This window comes from Rhinatrema bivittatum, chromosome 4 (genome assembly GCF_901001135.1).
Source record: "Rhinatrema bivittatum chromosome 4, aRhiBiv1.1, whole genome shotgun sequence".
Taxonomy (NCBI): domain Eukaryota; kingdom Metazoa; phylum Chordata; class Amphibia; order Gymnophiona; family Rhinatrematidae; genus Rhinatrema; species Rhinatrema bivittatum.
In genome coordinates, this window is record NC_042618.1 from 260,380,536 (window position 1) to 260,400,410 (window position 19,875).

The window sequence follows — 19,875 nt, forward strand, 5'->3', positions numbered from 1 at the left end:
CCAAAATTTGAAAGAAGCAACAATACATTTTTATAAAGATATACCCTAAATAGATGAAAAAGAAAAATTGTATCAGTGTTAACATTATATTAAGCTTCCAAATATGAGAGTTTCAAATCACAATTATAACTAAAATAAGTAAAATGTAAATGTAACCTCTCCCCAGATTTGGTGCTTTATCCATTACTTTGAGGTGGTACGAGTCCAGATCCAGTAAGGACGGGAAGGAAAAATTATTTTTCAGGGCCCTCTGGCATGTCTATCCACTCTTTACTCTCAGGGTCCACACTGAAGGTAGAGAACCTCCAACAGGTGCCAACAGTTCAGAAAAGGAGCAATGAAGGTAATAATAACAGCAAGGGTAGAAAAATCAGGAAAAACACTCTCAAGAGTCCAAGAATGGTGTTAAAATAAAGTAGTCTTTACTGTAACTTAAATAAAATAAACCAAACCACAATACCAAAAATACAGAACAGCATTACAATATAATAGCAATGAAGATGATTGTTCGTTTATCCATCTTAGGTGTTACCTCCTTTCTAATTTCTCTTGTACTATTATCCATGGAGAAAAATGCTCCCCTTGCAATGTGGGAAAAATGGAATGGGGATCCAGCATCAAGTCAATCAGCAAATAGAAGAAAATGCCCAAGCACAAAAACTGCAGGGCAACTGTCCCCATGTACAAAAACATCCAACTGCAACTGGTCCAAGTTTTAACTTTTCTTCAAACTGGAAAAATTGTATCATTATCTCAATATTTTATAATATCATTATATAATATATTATATATATAATATATTATATTATATATAATATATTATATATATATAATTATATAATATCATTATCCCTTTCAGTCTTTGTATCAAAATCTTCTTACCCTTACTTCTTCAGATCACTCAGGCAATCAGACTCTTATCTCAAATCCTCAGGGATACACCTTTCCCTTCAAACTGAGCAAGTCAAAATCCAAATAATCCTTTAATCCAAACGGTTCCAATGTTCAACTGCCAAAATTGATGGGCAGGGGCCCATCCAAAAAGAACGCGTCACTCTTCCTTCTGAGACCCTGTGGAAGTCCCAAAACTTCAATCACCTTCTTAGAGCTCCTGAGAGGATCCAAAGCTCTTTAAAAAGTATTTGAAATTTTGGGGGAATATAAAAATATTAACTCCTTTGCTCTGAAATCCTAGGGGGTTTCTAGCTGCTCTCCAGTGGCTCCTCCAGCCGCGCCTATCCCTCTGAAGTTCTTCCTTCTCTCTGAAGTTCTGAGCGAGTTCCTAGACAATATAAACTCCAGATGCCTTACCCTCCCCCAAAAGGTGGGGCTATCACATTGAGAGGAATCAAAAATACAAAACCTCTCCCACAACCACTAAGTATTCAAATTACAAGGGCAATATTAGTAATGGCTTGGATTCCCAATTACATAAAGAAAAAAGAAAAACACTTCTAGCAGTCATTGCAGTTATAACATTAAATACAATATGGTTGATGTACTGACAAATAAAACACTTTACAAATGGTGCTTCAAGCATTAAAACCCAAATAGAGTGTCTTATTGCAAGTACACACTATTTTGTGTTTTAGTGCACAATGTGCCATTTGTGAAGCTATTCAATTTTGCAGTTAATAAAATGTTGTGCATAGTTTTCCACAGGCAAAATGTTATTCAAATCAATGCTTAATGAGCTTCTGCAATGCAAAATCATGCAAAGCAGGTCATTAACTACTACCATGAAGGTAGATTACATGAAAAATGGAATTCCCAGAACTTATAAAAATGGCATGATGATTAATCCTCAAGTTGGAAAGCCTGTCTAAATAAAAAGGTCTTTAGTTGCTTCTGAAATGATCAAGTGAAAGTGGATAAATGCAGAGCTTTGGGCAATGAGTTCCAAAGAGTAGGGCCAGTCACCACAAAGGCTGATTCTCAGGTCTCCATTAGGTGTGCAAATTTTTGTATATGCACAAGATCACACTAATCCAGGGTGCAGAGCTCTTATTTAGTAATGTATGTATCAATATGATAACCAAATGATAAGGGGCATGGAACGGCTCCCCTATGAGGAAAGGCTAAAGAAGTTAGGGTATTCAGGTTGGAGAAGAGATGACTGAGGGGGGATATGATAGAGATCTACAAAATCATGAAAGGCCTTGAACAGGTTAATATAAATCAGTTATTTACTCTCTCAAATAATAGAAGAACTAGGGGGCACTCCTTGAATTTAGCAAGCAGCTCATTTAAAACAGAAGAAAATTATTTTTCACTCAGTGCATTGTTAGGCTCTGGAGTTCATTGCCAGAAGATGTGGTTACAGCAGTTAATATAACTAGTTTTAAAAAAGGTTTGGAGAAGTTCCTAGAGGAAAAATCCATAAACTGCTATTAATTAATAAGCAATAGCAGCTTTAGATCTATTTAATGTTTTGATAATTGCCAGGAACTTGTGACTTGGATTGGCCACTTTTGGAAATAAGATTCTGGGCTTGATGAACCTTTGGTCTGACCCAGTATGGAATATCTTATGTTGTTATGTTAATTCTCCAATGGGACAAGAAGCCAATGAAGAGACACAATGATAGATGTTACATGTTCTTCTTTGCTAGTGTTGATGAGTAGGCATGCTGCCACATTCCAGGAGCACATGGTGAAAGCTGAAGTTGGTGGTGCACCAGAAAATTTGCTACTGCAAGGTACCCTAGAATACAGCCCACCCTCTACATTACCATCAGGCCGATACAGTAAGGAGGGGTAGGAAGAGCTGCGTTAGTGCCGGGCGCACCCGCGGTTGCCACACGCACAATCCGGCTCACCTACCGCTCGATACTGTATTTAAATTGCTTGCAAATGCAAGCCACGTCCAAGAAGCGTCCATGAAGCATTAGGCCCGCGCAACCCATTTTACTGTATAGAGCGCTATACAGTATCCTGGAGACGGATCGCGGCTCCCCTGCCTCCTGGCGAAGATGGATGCCTGCACGGGTGAAAGCGGCCCCTGGGCGTGCAATTGGGCCGCTCAAGACATGACGTCACATGTCGTGACGCCAAACGTCATGACATCACGCCTTGAGCGGCCCAATTGCACGCACAGGGGCCGCTTTCGCCCGTGCAGGCATCCATCTTCGCCTCCGGGAGGCAGGGGAGCCGCGATCCGTCTTTGCCGATGTCTGTCTCCGGAGGAGGGCTGCGAAAAAAGTAAGTCGTTGCTTTACACTGCCAGTCCTCTCTCTCCTCCTCCAGAAGCAAGGCTGCTTTACGCACTTTGCTTCGGGAGGAGGGGAGAGAGGACTGGCAATCCCGAGCGTAGGAGAACCGTCCACTTTGTTGCTACTTTTTTTTTTGGGGGGGCTTTTTCGATTTTTTTGATTTTTTCTGTTTTCGTTGCTTCGGGAGGAGGGGGGAGAGGACTGGGGCTGCCCCGGAGACCAGCACCCATTGACGCTCCAGGGCAGGTGAGAGGGGGCTGGGGATAAGTTTGCCGCCTACCCTTACCCCTGCCTCTAACGCAGGGGTAAGGGTAGGCAGTAAGTTAGCAGGTTAAATGCGCGGCAAAATGGCAGGGTAAAAAAGCGATAGTCGGGGCGCGCGTTACTGTATGGGAGGGAATAGCTAATTCGATCGTTTACATCTAATAAACATGCCGCGGGCGGTAGGGGTTACCCAGTGATTTAAAGAAGCGGTAAGAATCGGTTAAAAGGGATTATGTATCGCAGGAAGGGCTAACGCGGCCGGAAAGTGAGTAGAAAGCGGGTTAGGAGCGGGGTAACCGCGGCCACACTTTACTGTATTGACCTGCTTGTGAGCACTAATTCCTTTGATGCAAAAAGCCTATCAAATTTATGCTCATAGCAACCCAATCCTTAGAGGGAAAATTAGCTATAATTTAAAATAATCACCTAATCTACTAACAGCAGTTACAATAAAATATGTGAATGAAAAAATATTTTCTGCAAGAACATTCAAAACTATTTTCTGCATGCAAATGAAATTAATAAAAAGCAAACTTCTGTTTAAAATAGAAAAGAAGGACCATATTGTTGTAAAAGCCAGTGATAAGTATCGTAATTTTCACAGAAACATTCAAGTTACATAAGAATTGTACCTTTAAAATACAGACAAAACCTCACCAAATACAAAATAGAAACGTGCCAATAAAAATTGTACTGGAAACCACAAGCCTGACTTTATTATGCAGTGCAACAATGGAAAAACAGAAACATCATCATTCCTCACAAAACATCAAGCAATAAAATCAAAAGATATAAAACATCATTTGAGAATATGAATTCTTTGAGGACAAGCAGTCCTCATACTTGGGTGACATCATGAGATAAGAGACCCAAAACAGAAAACTAATGTCAAAATTTCAAGAACTTTCACTTGCCATGCTGGGCATGCCCAGTATGTCCAGCATGCTCTATACAAATCATTTACGTGGGGTCCTTCTTCAGTCTTTTTTTTCCCCTCGGAGCTGCAGCATCGTGGTTGGTGAGTTTTCTTTTGGTCTTTTTTGCGTATCTTGGAAACTGTTTCTATCTTTTGCTTTTTTACTATTTTTTTTGCCTGTGTTTGATGCCAGGTCCCTCTGGGTCCTTCATGTAATTTCTAGTCAAGGTTTTCATTGTTTAACAGTAAGTTTCCTTTTGCGGTCAATACCCCCATGATGGCAGTGCTTCGGTGGTCACTGGTCTTCAATAACCACTGCCATCAATTTTATCTTGCTTCCTATTTATTTCACCCCGACATAAGAACATAAGAACATAAGAAAATGCCATACTGGATCAGACCAAGGGTCCATCAAGCCCAGCATCCTGTTTCCAACAGTGGCCAATCCAGGCCATAAGAACCTGGCAAGTACCCAAAAACTAAGTCTATTCCATGTAACCATTACTAATGGCAGTGGCTATTCTCTAAGGGGCGGATTTTAAAAGGAGCGCGAATAGCCTACTTTTGTTTGCGCTCCAGGCGCAAACAAAAGTACGCTGGATTTTAGTAGATACGCGCGGAGCCGCGCATATCTGCTAAAAACCTGGATCGGCGCGCGCAAGGCTATGGATTTTGTATAGCCGGCGCGCGCCAAGCCGCGCAGCCTACCCCCGTTCCCTCCGAAATCGGAGCGGCCTCGGAGGGAACTTTCCTTTGCCCTCCCCTCACCTTCCCCTCCCTTCCCCTACCTAACCCACCCGCCCGGCCCTGTCTAAACCCCCCCCCTTACCTTTGTCGGGGGATTTACGCCTCCCAGAGGGAGGCGTAAATCCCCGCGCATCAGTGGGCATCAGTGGACCTCCTGCGCGCCGGTCTTTTTTGCGTATCTTGGAAACTGTTTCTATCTTTTGCTTTTTTACTATTTTTTTTGCCTGTGTTTGATGCCAGGTCCCTCTGGGTCCTTCATGTAATTTCTAGTCAAGGTTTTCATTGTTTATCAGTAAGTTTCCTTTTGCGGTCAATACCCCCATGATGGCAGTGCTTCGGTGGTCACTGGTCTTCAATAACCACTGCCATCAATTTTATCTTGCTTCCTATTTATTTCACCCCGACATAAGAACATAAGAACATAAGAAAATGCCATACTGGATCAGACCAAGGGTCCATCAAGCCCAGCATCCTGTTTCCAACAGTGGCCAATCCAGGCCATAAGAACCTGGCAAGTACCCAAAAACTAAGTCTATTCCATGTAACCATTACTAATGGCAGTGGCTATTCTCTAAGGGGCGGATTTTAAAAGGAGCGCGAATAGCCTACTTTTGTTTGCGCTCCAGGCGCAAACAAAAGTACGCTGGATTTTAGTAGATACGCGCGGAGCCGCGCATATCTGCTAAAAACCTGGATCGGCGCGTGCAAGGCTATGGATTTTGTATAGCCGGCGCGCGCCGAGCCGCGCAGCCTACCCCCGTTCCCTCCAAGGCCGCTCCGAAATCGGAGCGGCCTCGGAGGGAACTTTCCTTTGCCCTCCCCTCACCTTCCCCTCCCTTCCCCTACCTAACCCACCCGCCCGGCCCTGTCTAAACCCCCCCCTTACCTTTGTCGGGGGATTTACGCCTCCCAGAGGGAGGCGTAAATCCCCGCGCATCAGTCGGCCTCCTGCGCGCCGGGACGCGACCTGGGGGCGGGTCCGGAGGGCGCGGCCACACCCCCAGGCCGCCCCTGGCCGTAGCCACGCCCCCGGGCCCGCCCCCGGGCCCGCCACCGGAACGCCCCGAAAACGCCGCGTGGTTCGGGCCCGCCCCCGACACGCCCCCCGACACGCCCCCTCCGAAAACCCCGGGACTTACGCGAGTCCCGGGGCTCTGCGCGCGCCGGTAGGCCTATGTAAAATAGGCTTACCGGCGCGCAGGGCCCTGCTCGCCTAAATCCGCCCGGTTTTGGGCGGATTTAGGCGAGCAGGGCTCTGAAAATCCGCCCCTAAGTGAACTTAATAGCAGGTAATGGACTTCTCCTCCAAGAACTTATCCAATCCTTTTTTAAACACAGCTATACTAACTGCACTAACCACATTCTCTGGCAACAAATTCCAGAGTTTAATTGTGCGTTGAGTAAAAAAGAACTTTCTCCGATTAGTTTTAAATGTGCCACATGCTAACTTCATGGAGTGCCCCCTAGTCTTTCTACTATCCGAAAGAATAAATAACCGATTCACATCTACCCGTTCTAGACCTCTCATGATTTTAAACACCTCTATCATATCCCCCCCCCTCAGTCGTCTCTTCTCCAAGCTGAAAAGTCCTAACCTCTTTAGTCTTTCCTCATAGGGGAGTTGTTCCATTCCCCTTATCATTTTGGTAGCCCTTCTCTGTACCTTCTCCATCGCAATTATATCTTTTTTGAGATACGGTGACCAGAATTGTACACAGTATTCAAGGTGCGGTCTCACCATGGAGCAATACAGAGGCATTATGACATTTTCCGTTTTATTCACCATTCCTTTTCTAATAATTCCCAACATTCTGTTTGCTTTTTTGACTGCCGCAGCACACTGCACCGACGATTTCAATGTGTTATCCACTATGACACCTAGATCTCTTTCTTGGGTTGTAGCACCTAATATGGAACCCAACATTGTGTAATTATAGCATGGGTTATTTTTCCCTATATGCATCACCTTGCACTTATCCACATTAAATTTCATCTGCCATTTGGATGCCCAATTTTCCAGTCTCACAAGGTCTTCCTGCAATTTATCACAATCTGCTTGTGATTTAACTACTCTGAACAATTTTGTGTCATCTGCAAATTTGATTATCTCACTCGTCGTATTTCTTTCCAGATCATTTATAAATATATTGAACAGTAAGGGTCCCAATACAGATCCCTGAGGCACTCCACTGTCCACTCCCTTCCACTGAGAAAATTGCCCATTTAATCCTACTCTCTGTTTTCTGTCTTTTAACCAGTTTGCAATCCACGAAAGGACATCGCCACCTATCCCATGACTTTTTACTTTTCCTAGAAGCCTCTCATGAGGAACTTTGTCAAACGCCTTCTGAAAATCCAAGTATACTATATCTACCGGTTCACCTTTATCCACATGTTTATTAACTCCTTCAAAAAAGTGAAGCAGATTTGTGAGGCAAGACTTGCCCTGAGTAAAGCCATGCTGACTTTGTTCCATTAAACCATGTCTTTCTATATGTTCTGTGATTTTGATGTTTAGAACACTTTCCACTATTTTTCCTGGCACTGAAGTCAGGTTAACCGGTCTGTAGTTTCCCGGATCGCCCCTGGAGCCCTTTTTAAATATTGGGGTTACATTTGCTATCCTCCATGGCTTTGTCTGGTTTCCAGCGATGCCTGAGGACCAAATCATCATGAACACCCATGATGTATATATGTCCTCTGCCTGGGGACATCGCATGATGTCCAGGGTTGCCACAAATGTGCTCAGATGACCCCAAAGAGATGTTGTCTTTGGCTCAATAGGATGGAACAACTCTTTGGGTCAGAAAAGACCAAGCCATCGGCATCGGTATTGGCAGCATCGGCATTGAAGGACCTCAGAGCCGTACCAGTGGACACTGAGTCATTGACATTGGCGGGATCGTTGGTGCCATCAGCAGATAGGGGCACCAGAGACCTACCACTGTCAGGCTTCTCCAATCCAAGGACATCGGATTTCTCATCGTCAGCCTCGGCACTGGGGAAAGACCATGCCAAGTATTGAGAGAAGCTGAAAAAGCATTAACATAGGTCCCCGTCGATGCACAGTGCTGGGCATAGGGAATGTGCCACCTCATGCTGTGATGACCCCGAAGTGACCCCACGGCAAGGAGTGCCAGTCCATCAGTGCCAGGTATTTGTGACAGTTTTCACCGATCCTGATACCAGTCATCCATCCTCCTCTCATTTATGAATAGGATCTGGCCACCCCTCCTTCCTCCCAGTCAGTGTTGGCATCAGCAATGTTCTAGGAGAAGCTTGAGCGGCGAGTCCAACTGGTGGTCAAGTGGGCAATATGGGGCATCGATCCTGTGGCACTAATGTGACCAGAACTGGTACCGTCCATCTTAGAACCACTGTTGAAGAAGCTCATTGGTTCATTGCCGACTCAGATGGCGTCAGTTCCCGGGCTGGCATTGGTGCCCATAGGGGCACCAAAGCCTCTCCCTGCTGATACGGTAGTCATTGCGGGTTCCTTGGAGGAGGAATCTCCACCCAGGCTGGCTGAAACGCTGGGGCCTGCAGCCCCCTGTCCAGCTCTGCTGGTACCTGCACCTCTGGACAAAGGCCAAGTGCCTAGGGTCCAATTCCCTGTTGATTTCATTGAGAATGAGGGTCTCTGTGACCCCTGGGGGATGACACCATTGATGGCTCTAAGGGTCTCCCCTCAGATCCTTCTCCTCTAGAAGAGTGAAGGAAGTCTTCAGCTGAGGATTTAACCTTCACATATTTTGTGAGGGTGATAGTGGAGGCCAGCCCATTTTAGTTACTGACTGAAGAAGATGCCAGGCACAAAATGCTTGAGATCTTCCAGTTCATGGAGCCTCCTGAGGAGATTGTGGCTGTGCCGGTACACAATATCCTTAAGGAGTTACTACTGAGGATATGGGAACATCCTCTCACAATGCCTCCTGTAACAAGAAGGCTGATGGGGTCTACCTTATCCATAAGGCTTCAGGATTTGATAAGCAACAGCTGCCCCAAACAGTCTTGGACCCATTCCTCGGCAACCCCGGGGAAGGATCACAGAGCGATAGATGCTTTTTGGAGAAAAGTGTTTTAGGGAGCCATTCTCAATGCCCGCATAGATTCCTATCAGCTCTACATGAGCCAGTACTGTGGGACATCTGAAAGCAGGTTCAGAAGGTGGCTGAGCACCTGCATCATCATCAGCAGGACACCCTCAGTCCACTGGTGCATAAGGGCGTGGAGTGCAGGAAGCATGAAGTCAGAGTAACCTATGATGTTTCCAGGACGGCATTGAAGGTCTCTGCAGTGGGAATTGGTGCTCGCAGAATGGCATGATTGTGGGCCTCAGATCTCTGACCAGAGGCACAAGAATAACTCGCTGATGTGCCATGTACAGTGGAGATTCACTTTGGACATAGGGTGAGGGACATGGTGGCCCAGTTCCAGGACCATCATTAGTCCCTCCAACAACTCTCATCTAGCACTCAGGACCTGTCCTCGGCTAGATTGTCAGTGAGATCGGGGCATGGGAAGTCTTTCTTTTCTTTCTTTCACCAGAGGAAGTACTATCCTTCGCCCCCTCGTCCCATCAACAGCATCAGGAGTCTTGTGGCCATCCCAGGCAGCAGAAAGCCCCCAACCCCAGCCAGCACCTCAGTCAACTCAAGGAATGGGGTTTTGATTGGATTGTAGGGAGCGTGGTCCAGTTGTCCATACCTGGGGCACTGGCTCTGCTGGTTGGGGGCAGGCTGAGGTTCTTTGTGAACCAGTGTCCCAGTATAACCTCAGACCAGTGGTTTCTTTCCATTGTCTGCCAAGGGTACCAATTGAACCTATTGAGTGTTCCTTCAAATTCCCCTCCAAACCCATTTTGGGGGCTGGTAGCACATCAGGAGGTACTTCTAAATGGAGCTCTCTTCCCTCCTAATGGCCAGAGTAATCAAGCCTGTTCCACCAAGGCAAAGGGGGGAGGGGATTTTACTCCAGGTACTTCCTGATTCCAAAGAAAACAGGAGGACTCCGTCCCATCCTAGACCTAAGGGTCTTCAACAGATTTGTTAAAACAAAAGGTTCAACATGGGTTCCCTGGGCACCTTGATCCTCCTTTTGCAAAAAGTTGACTTGGTATGCTCCCTCAATCTGAAGGACATGTACAGTCACATCGAGATCTTCCCTAGTGACTGGAAGTATCTCCAATTCATGGTGGGAAAACAGCACTTTCAGTATTGGGTGTTGCCATTCAGGCTAACGTTCGCCCCACAAGTCTTCACAAAATGCCTGGCTGAGGTGGTAGCACACTTCCAGAGGCTAGGGGTGCATGTTTTCTTTTGTCTGGATGTTGGGCTGATCAAGATCACATTTCAGGCAGGGGCCATCCGAGTGTTGGAGTCACTAAAGTTTGTCATCAACTACCTGAAGTCTCATCTCAGCCCGTCACCTCAATTAGACTTCATAGAAGCCCTGCTAGACATGGCTCAGGCCAAGGCCTTCCTGCCTCATCAAAGAGCCATCACTTTGATGACCATTGTGACAGGGATTCAGCAGAACCAGCAGGTGTCAGCCTGGCACATGTTGAAGCTGTTTGGTCATATGGCCACAACCATCCATGTCACTCCTTTGGCATGATTACATATGCGCAGAACCCAATCCTGAGATCACAGAGGTGCCAGGCCAAGCAGAACCTCCAGAATTTTATCTGTGCCACCTCACCACTCTGGGACTCTGTGTCCTGGTGGTGGGTACTTTCACATCTGGAACAGAGGATCTGTTTTGGAAGTCCTCCTATACAAATTGTCCTAACCACATATGCATCCACCCTAGGCTAGGGAGTTCATATAGATAGGCTCAGCACCCATAGTCTCTGGTCTGCTCAGGAAATTTGTTGTCAAATCAACTTCCTGCAACTTCAGGCAATCAGTTACATGCTATAGGCTTTCAGATTGGCTGTCCAACAAAGTTGTCCTGATCCAAACCAATAACCAGGTGGCGATGTGGTATGTTAACAAGCAGAGAGTTACAGGCTCGTACCTCCTGCATCAGGAAGCAGTCCAGATTTGGTCATTGTCCCTGGCCCACGGGATGGTGCTCAGGACTGTGTACCTGGCAGAGATGGAGAATGTGGTAGCAGACAAACTCAGTCGGGCCTTCAGACCCCATGAGTGGTCCCTGAACCAGGGGATTGCAAATCAGATATTCCGCCTCTGGGGGAGCCCGGACATGGATCTCTTTACATCCCCTTGCAACAGAAAGGTGCCTTGGTTCTGCTTCCTGTACAGGTCAGAGGGCAAATCAGCCTTGGACGTCCTTGTCCGACATTGGAGCAAGGATCTTCTGCACACATATCCACTGATTAGTGGTGAAGACACTCTTGAAGCTTTGTGAGGACAAGGGGACTATGATCTTTATAGTCCCTTATTGGTCAAGACAGGTCTTGTTTCTACTCCTACGAGAGTTGTCTATCCATAGACCCATCAGTCTGGGGACCTCCCCAGATCTCATCATGCAAAATCGAGGCAGGTTGTGACATCCCAATCTCCGGGTCCTGTCGCTCACAGCCTGGATGTTGAGAGGTTAGTTCTGCAAACACTCGATCTCTCAAAGGATGTGTCTCAGGTCCTGGTAGCTTCTAGAAAGCCTTCCACTAGAAAGCCTTCCACTGCTTGTCATTGGAGAAAGCAGAGCTGCTTACCTGTAACAGGTGTTCTCCGAGGACAGAAAGATGTTAATCCTCATGAAATCTGCCCGCCACCCCGCGAAGTTGGGTTTCTCCTATTTTGATTTTATATAATTCTTTTTTTTTTAATTCTTTATTTATAGACTTTTTAACAAAGTATTACAAGAAAATTCTTGTTCAAAATAGAAAAAAGAATATTACAAATCAAATATCCAATATTTCAACAATCTATACAGCCTCTTCTTTTTTCAAGTAGTCCACAATATTTAAATAAATACTGATCTAATTATTAGAAATTATTAATACAATTATAAGAATCCAATAATCAGTAATTATTGAAGCAGTGAATACAGCGGTTTACTATGAATATCAGGGTTGCCTAGATCATAATTGGAGGAGATTAACTAACGTTTATACCAATGGTATTTTATCACTTAAAAATAAAGATAACCGAGTTGAAGTAAAAAAAACATATGATTCACTTTTATATTTTATGTAACATTTGTATGGATATCTTAATAGAAATGATCCTCCAATCTGATTAACCTTTGATCTTAATAACAAAAATTGTTGTCTCCTTTTTTGTGTCTGTTTGGACACGTCTGGGTATACCCTAACTCTTAAGTTAAAGAATTCAACAAGACGATACTTAAAGAATAACCTTAGTACCCAGTCTCTGTCAGGCTCCAAAGCAAATGATACGATTAAAGTTGTTGGTTGTACCAATTCAGTATCAGAAGACTCTAATACTTGTGAAATATCCAAATTTGCAAGTATTCTATCCATAGGTTGCTTAACCTCATGACCTTGATCAGGTCCTTCTTGCTTCTTATATGGTCTTAAATAATATATTTTTGCAATTGGAGGAACCATTTCCTCAGAGACTTTAAGTACCTCCATCAAATACTTCTTAAACATATCTTTAGGAGTCATATACGGTAACATAGGAAAATTTATAAATCTTAAATTATTTTTCCTATTAGCATTTTCCAGGTTTTCTATTTTCATTTGTAAAACCTTATTCTCAGTTATCATCATATCTTGTACTGGTTTCCATTTAACACCTTCTAACTTTATTTTCTCCAATTCAATTGTTGTTACTTTTCTAGAATTTTCTAAATCAATTACCCTTTCTTGTATTTTATTTATTTTATTAACAATTGGATTTATCTGTGTTGCCATGGAAACACTCAAACTTGAGATAGCTTCCCAGATAGTGTCCAAAGTAACAGCCTCAGGTTTCAACAAGACTGGAGGCTCATATTCTTTTAAAGAAAAATCTTCAGTTCTAGGTATTTGCTGCGACATTAGTGAGCCATTCCCCTCTATAATCAGGCTTGCTGGTCCCTCAATGGGACTTATATGCTTCTTTCCTCCAGTTTCTCCAGGGTTAGCTGGACCTGCTCATGGATTCACTTCAGCGCCTTCCACTTGTGAATCCCCCGACAACCTTCCCTGGCCCCTGGAGGACGCTGGATTCGCAGGTGGTTCCCTGTAAATCGGGGATAGAGATGTCGAAAGGTCTGGCAAGGGGGATGACTGAAAACTCTCATCCTCCGTAACCAAATGCGACCCCTCCGATTTAAAACTCCGCTGCACATGTGCATCCATAGGACCGCAAATTGGAGCTTCTAGGAGATTAGCAGAGTCTATTCTCTCCTTTGCTCTTCTTTTGCGGGATGTATGTGGCATACTCACAGTTATAATATAACAAATTATGGAGCTAACACTGCTTCACAATTATTCTTAGATCAGTAAAATAAAATGGAGGATACATGAGGATACATTAATTGAGAACTATACAGCCTACCTGAGAAGAAGTCAAACTTATTTGTCCCGATTTGAAAGAGACCAGTAAAAGTTAGACAAAGCCGCGCGCCCCTTAGGCACACACGGCTTGGGCGGCGCGCCGCAGGGGGACCGGCTTTTAAGATCTTCTGTCGGCCCCTCCCTATGACCTCATCAGGGAGCGCGGCAAAGTCCCGTCGGGGCAGGATGCAAAATCTCACCCCTGGTATCGCTCTGCTGCTGATGGTAAGCTCCTTCCTCTTTCTCCTCGGTAAAGCAAGCAGGGGGACCGGCTTTTAAGATCTTCTGTTGGCCGCTCCCTATGACCTCATCAGGGAGCGCGGCAAAGTCCCGTCGGGGCCGGATGCAAAATCTCACCCCCGGTATTTCTCTGCTGCTGACGGTAAGCTCCTTCCTCTTTCTCCTCGGTAAAGCAAGCAGGGGGACCGGCTTTTAAGTCTTCTGTCGGCCCCTCCCTATGACCTCATCAGGGAGCGCGGCAAAGTCCCGTCGGGGCCAGATGCAAAATCTCACCCCCGGTATCGCTCTGCTGCTGACAGTAAGCTCCTTCCTCTTTCTCCTCGGTAAATCAAGCAGGGGGACCGGCTTTTAAGATCTTCTGTCGGCCCCTCCCTATGACCTCATCAGGGAGCGCGGCAAAGTCCCGTCGGGGCAGGATGCAAAATCTCACCCCCGGTATCGCTCTGCTGCTGACGGTAAGCTCCTTCCTCTTTCTCCTCAGTAAACCAAGCAGGGGGACCGGCTTTTAAGATCTTCTGTCGGCCCCTCCCTATGACCTCATCAGGGAGCGCGGCAAAGTCCCGTCGAGGCCGGATGCAAAATCTCTGACGGTAAGCTGCTTCCTCTTTCTCCTCCGATTTTATATAATTCTATGTTATAAGAGGGACTCCTAGTGGATGCGTGGTATAGGGCATGGTAGACATACCCAGCATAACAAGTCAAAGTTCTAGAAACTTTGACATAAGTTTTCTGTGTCGAGGCTCTATCTGATTATGTCACCTATATGTGAGGACTAACATCCTGCTATCCTCAGAGAACCTGATACAGGTAAGAAACTCTGCTATCCATGCTAATACAAAGAATGAATGTCAACACAGCTGACAAACATCCAGTAATTATAAGAAACTTGCATAAATTTGTTCTAATATTCCCCAAACATCATTAAAATATTTCAAAATATCTGATGAATAAAATATCCAATAATTAAAACATTTCCTAATATTTCCCCCCAAAAAACAATAAAATATTTCAAAACAATAGAAACATCAAATTACACCCAATAATTAAAAATACAGATAATTGTAAAAATCTCCTGCTCTCCATACCTGAGACCTTTTGATTCCCACTCACCCTGAGATAATCATAGATTGGGGGAGTTAGGGCCATGCAAACCATCTTTTCTCTCTCTTATTCACACACACATACAAACACATTCATTCTTTCAAATACTTCCTCTCATATTCATGCCAGTGCTCTCACACTCACTCGGTCTCTTACACACACAGGGGCCCTCTCCTTAACTAAAACAGAATAAGGGACTACAAATTAGAAATAGAAACATGCAGGCAAACCTGAAATGGAAAGCCAAATAAATTAATCTCTGTAAACCCTGGAATACTAAAGAAAAAGCAAAATACAAATAGCTAATAAAGTTTCTAGTGCTGTGCCCCACTGTGCACTATGGACTCTACACCCATACCACATTCTGCACAATTTGCAATGCTCTGAAGATATATGCAAGGTAAATAGCACTGTAATACTCTGGGGTGGTAAGGATCAATGCTTGTAGTACTATTCTGTAGGGATGTGCATTTGTTTTAAATGAAACTGCAAAACATGATGAATAAGTCTAATTTGTTTCATTCATGGGACCCTGAAAAGAATAGCGGGCCCCCCTAAATGAAAAGAATCTTATTCATTCATTTTGTTTTAAACTATGATTGGGGTCTAGGTCTCGGCCCGAAGTCAGGGCCTCGCCTAGGGCATAGGCTGAGGCCCAAAGCAGGGGCCATGGCCTAGGCCTGAGCATGATGCTGGGGTCTCCGCAGAAGCACGGGCTGACACCGGAGCCTTGGCTGAGACCCCCAAAAACTAAACAAAAAAAACAAAAACCTTACCTTATCCCTCGGGTATCCAACAAAGGCCTGGTCCAGATGCCGGGGCCCAGGCATAGATCCAAGCCTGATGCCAAGACCCGATCCAAAGGCCAGGTCCTGATGGCAGGGCTTAGGCATAGTCTGGGGTCCAGACTCGGGCAAACGCCAGAACCAACCTGGAGGACGGGTTCTGACACGTGTGCCTTGGTCCAGAACCAGGCTGGAGGCCAGGTCCTGATGTCAGAGGCTTGGCCTGCACACAGGTCCCACACCATGACCTGAACTGTAGGCCAGGTTCCGATGCTGGGGTTTAGGAGCAGACACAGGCCTGATGCCACGACCTGGCCTGAGGCCGGTTCCCAATGCCGGAGCCTTGGCCCGATGCTGCGAACCATCCCAGAGACAGGGGCCCAGACCCAGGCCAAAGGCTGCAACCCATCCAGAAGACTGTGCCCCATGTCGGGACCTTGGCCTGGATCCAGGTCCAATGCCACAATCTGACCCAGAGCCCGGGTCCCAACACCAGTGTCTAGGAACAGACCCAGCCCAACGCTGCGACCTTGCGCCAGAGGCCAGGTCCCGACAACGGGGCCTCGGTCTAGGCCAGGGCTTGGACCCAGGCCCAATGCTGCGATCTGAACAGGAGGCTGTATCCTGATGCTGGGGCCTTGGCAGGAGGCTGGGTCCCAACACCTGGGCCTTGGCTCCGGGTCAAGCCCAGGCCTCAGAATCTCTTCTTCATCCTCTTCATTCTTTGGCACTTGCAAGCCAAATGACATCATCTGCTGGGGTTGCGCCAGACCCCAGCTGACTGCACCATTTTGATGTACAGCAATACATCAAAATGGTGCCATCCACTGGGGTGAATGTGCTGGAATTAATTAACTCTGGCGCAACCCCAGCGGACAGCATCATTTAGCTTGCAAGTACCAAAAAACGAAGAGGACAAAGGAGAGGATTCAAGGCCTGGGCTCTATGGTTTGGGTCTGACCCTGGGCTGAGGCCTAGGCATCAGGGACCCAGCCTCCTGGCCAAGACTCCGGTGTCGGGCCTTGGTCTGTGCCTAGGCCCCAGCATCAGAACCCAGCCTCTGGGTTGGGTTGCAGCATTGAACCTGGGTCCGGGACAGGGCCGGCATCAGAACCTGGCCTCCGGGCTGTGTTGTAGCATTGGGCCTGGGTCTGGGCCCTGGCCTATGCAAGTCTAAGGCCCTTGCATCGAGACTCGGCCTCCAAGTCAGGACACTGTTTTGGGGCCGGGTCAGATCCAAGGGCCCAGCTTCGCGACCTGGCTTCCGGGTTGTGGCATCGAGCCTTTGACTGGGCCAAAGTCCTGGCATCGGGACTTGCCTCTGGCCCGGGTCTCGATGTTGGGCCTGGTTTCGGGCCCTGGCCCTGGCCAAGGCCCAGGTGTTGGGACCTGGCCTCCCTGTGAGGCCGAAGCCTCAGCCTTGATAAGGCTGAGGTCAGGATGACCTACTGCACTCTCTGCCTGGGTCTAGGTCAAAGCTAGTAGGATCCCCACCAGACCGGGTTAGTTGAGGCCGGTGGGATCCCTTCCTCAGCATTTTTGCAGGCAGGCAGGCAGGAGGTCCTGGGGGGGGGGCTGGCTTTTTTTGTTTTTTGGGGGTTTGATTTGTTTTTTCTCACAAATGAAAACAAATCAAACAATCTATGAACCGAAATTTGTGGTAAACAAACCTCCCAAAAACGAACCGAAAACGAAAACACTTTTTTCACCTGCATGTCCTTGCTATTCTGTATCAACTATGTGTTTCCTATGGACAGTTTAAATAGATAGCTTAACTCGGTCTTTACTCACAGACAGAGGAGGTCGCTTCTTCAACTTCAAATTTTATTAAAATATAAAAAATTAAGTTTTACTGTTCATAAACTGGAGATAACAGCAACCAGATCAGTCTGGTTCACAGAAATAAAGACAAGTAAAATGCAGATAATTGTGCAAGGTTGGCTAGATTAGTGCTGACCAGAGTTGACTGAAAACCACGAGAAAAAACATCCAGGAACTCTTTCCAAGTCAAAGGTTAACCCTTTAGAAACAGCTGCATTGAACACAGCAGAAGCAGTGAACATGCAGGCTGACCAACAGTTGGCAATATAACAGAAAATAAGCAACTATGTAGAATAAAGGCAAGGACAGAGCATTAGCAATAGAAACAGAGAAGCTGTTGTGGAAGCAGGACAGCAGTGAATATAAATAGATAAACACCTGTGGATATAGGGCAAATACTGTTCAATAATCTTCTGTGTTTAGTAATAGCTTTAGCTAGCGCAGTATGGGGCCGATACAATAAATATGCGCAGAAAGCGGGCGCTGAACAGTCAGCGCCCACTTTCTTAACGGGCCCCAGGCGCCCCCAAGGTGGGCGCCATGCAATATTTAAATTAGGGGGTCGCGTTAGTAAGAAGGCGCTAGGGTTGCTTGCACATCCCTAGCGCCTCTTTGCTAACGAGAACCGTATCGGCGTCAGCAGTCCTCCGGTTAGGAAAACCCACGCTGAGTTTATCGGCGTCGGTTTTCCTAAATGCCGCACAGCCAGGGGGTTCAGGAAATGGACACTTGTCATTCGAGCGTCTGTTTCCTGCACTCAACTGCCAGTGGTTTTTTTTCTCTATTTTTTAACTTTATTTAATTTTGTTTTTCCTCCTACTTAATATCGCAATGATATTAAGTAGGAGGCAGTACAGAAAAGTAGTTTTTTTCTGAATTTCTGTACTGAACGCTAAATGTGTGTCCTAGACGCACATATTTTTTTTGCATCTGGAGAGAATGCTAATAGACTCAATCACATGCATTTGCATATGATTAGCGCTATTAGACTCTCTTCGCGTTGGACATGCATTGAATAGGTGCTAATTATTGCATTAGGGGATTCATTAGCGCCTATTCAACCCGTCTCCGACTGCGGGTTATACAGTGCACTCAGCTGAGCGCACTGTATTACATCGGCCTCTATGTGTAGCTTAAAGAAAATCACTTTACTGTGGACTTTACTTGTACCCACAAGAATAAATCTGATTCGAATTAAATTCTAAGACTTGATCTGGCAAAATCTGTATATTATAACCATCAAAGTTAAAACTAAATGGAGTATTCTGTAGCTGGAATTAACTCCGTATAATTACTTTGGTTTTATGTAAATGTTTCAGCATAGCCAAATGTTGCACTATTTATTTATGGGGCTTATTTGTATGCTTGAAAACATAGGGGTACATTTTATAAAAAAGCACGAGTGCGTACTTTTGTTCGCGCACCAGGCGCAAACAAAAATACACTGGATTTTATAAGATACGAGCGGCCTCGGAAGGAACTTTCCTTCCGCCTCCCCCCACCTTTCCCTATCTTCCCCTACCTAACCCACCCCCCCAGCCCTATCTACACCCCCTTTACCTTTATTCCCAAAGTTTCGCCTGCTCGAGGCGTAACTCTCGCACGCAGGCCAGCTGCCAGTGCGCCAGGTTCCGGTCCGGTGGCTGGTCCGGAGGCTTCGGCCTCGCCCCGGAATGCCCCGGGCTGGGACCACGCCTGTGGCCACGCCCCGAAATGCCCCTGGATGATGCGCCGCCGTGACATGCCCCCAACACCCCCCCCAGGAAAGCCCCCGGATTTACGCGCATCCTGGGGCTTGCGTGCACAGGGGAGTTTGGGGTAGGTTTTCGGGGGGGTACGCAAGTAACCCTTTGAAAATCTACCCCATAGTATATGAAAAATGCAGTAGTGAACACAAAAATAGGCAATTCAGTACAATAGCCTCAATAGATTAAATTATTAATATAAATTAAACATTGCTTCTTAATACTTTCCACCCTAAATTAAGCAGAAAAAAGAAGCACAAGGATCTGCAACTCTAGACTTGGTTCATAAATCTCCTAAGAGGGCAATATTCAAAGGAATCCAAAACAGGTAACTTATTCAGCTAAATTTAGGTGGATACGTTAGGGATATTCAGCAGGATAAATGTCCCATTGGATATCCTCAATTAAAGTAATCTGGATAACTTTAAACTTAAATGTCTATCTTCTGAATAATGCCAGTTAAGTTTAAAGTTATCTGGCCTAGTATGGCCAGATAATTTTAGCCTTAACTGACTGTATGCCAAAGAATAAAGCCAGCTATGTGGTGCTTAAAAAAAAAAAACGTTGTGACC

General features: G+C 45.8%; 1 protein-coding gene across 1 annotated transcript in view; it reads left to right on the forward strand.

Annotated features, from left to right (window-relative positions):
- Positions 1–19,875, forward strand: part of PHF21B (PHD finger protein 21B) — an 888,545-nt gene that overhangs the window by 858,050 nt on the left and 10,620 nt on the right. The gene's annotated exons all lie outside the window — the stretch shown is intronic.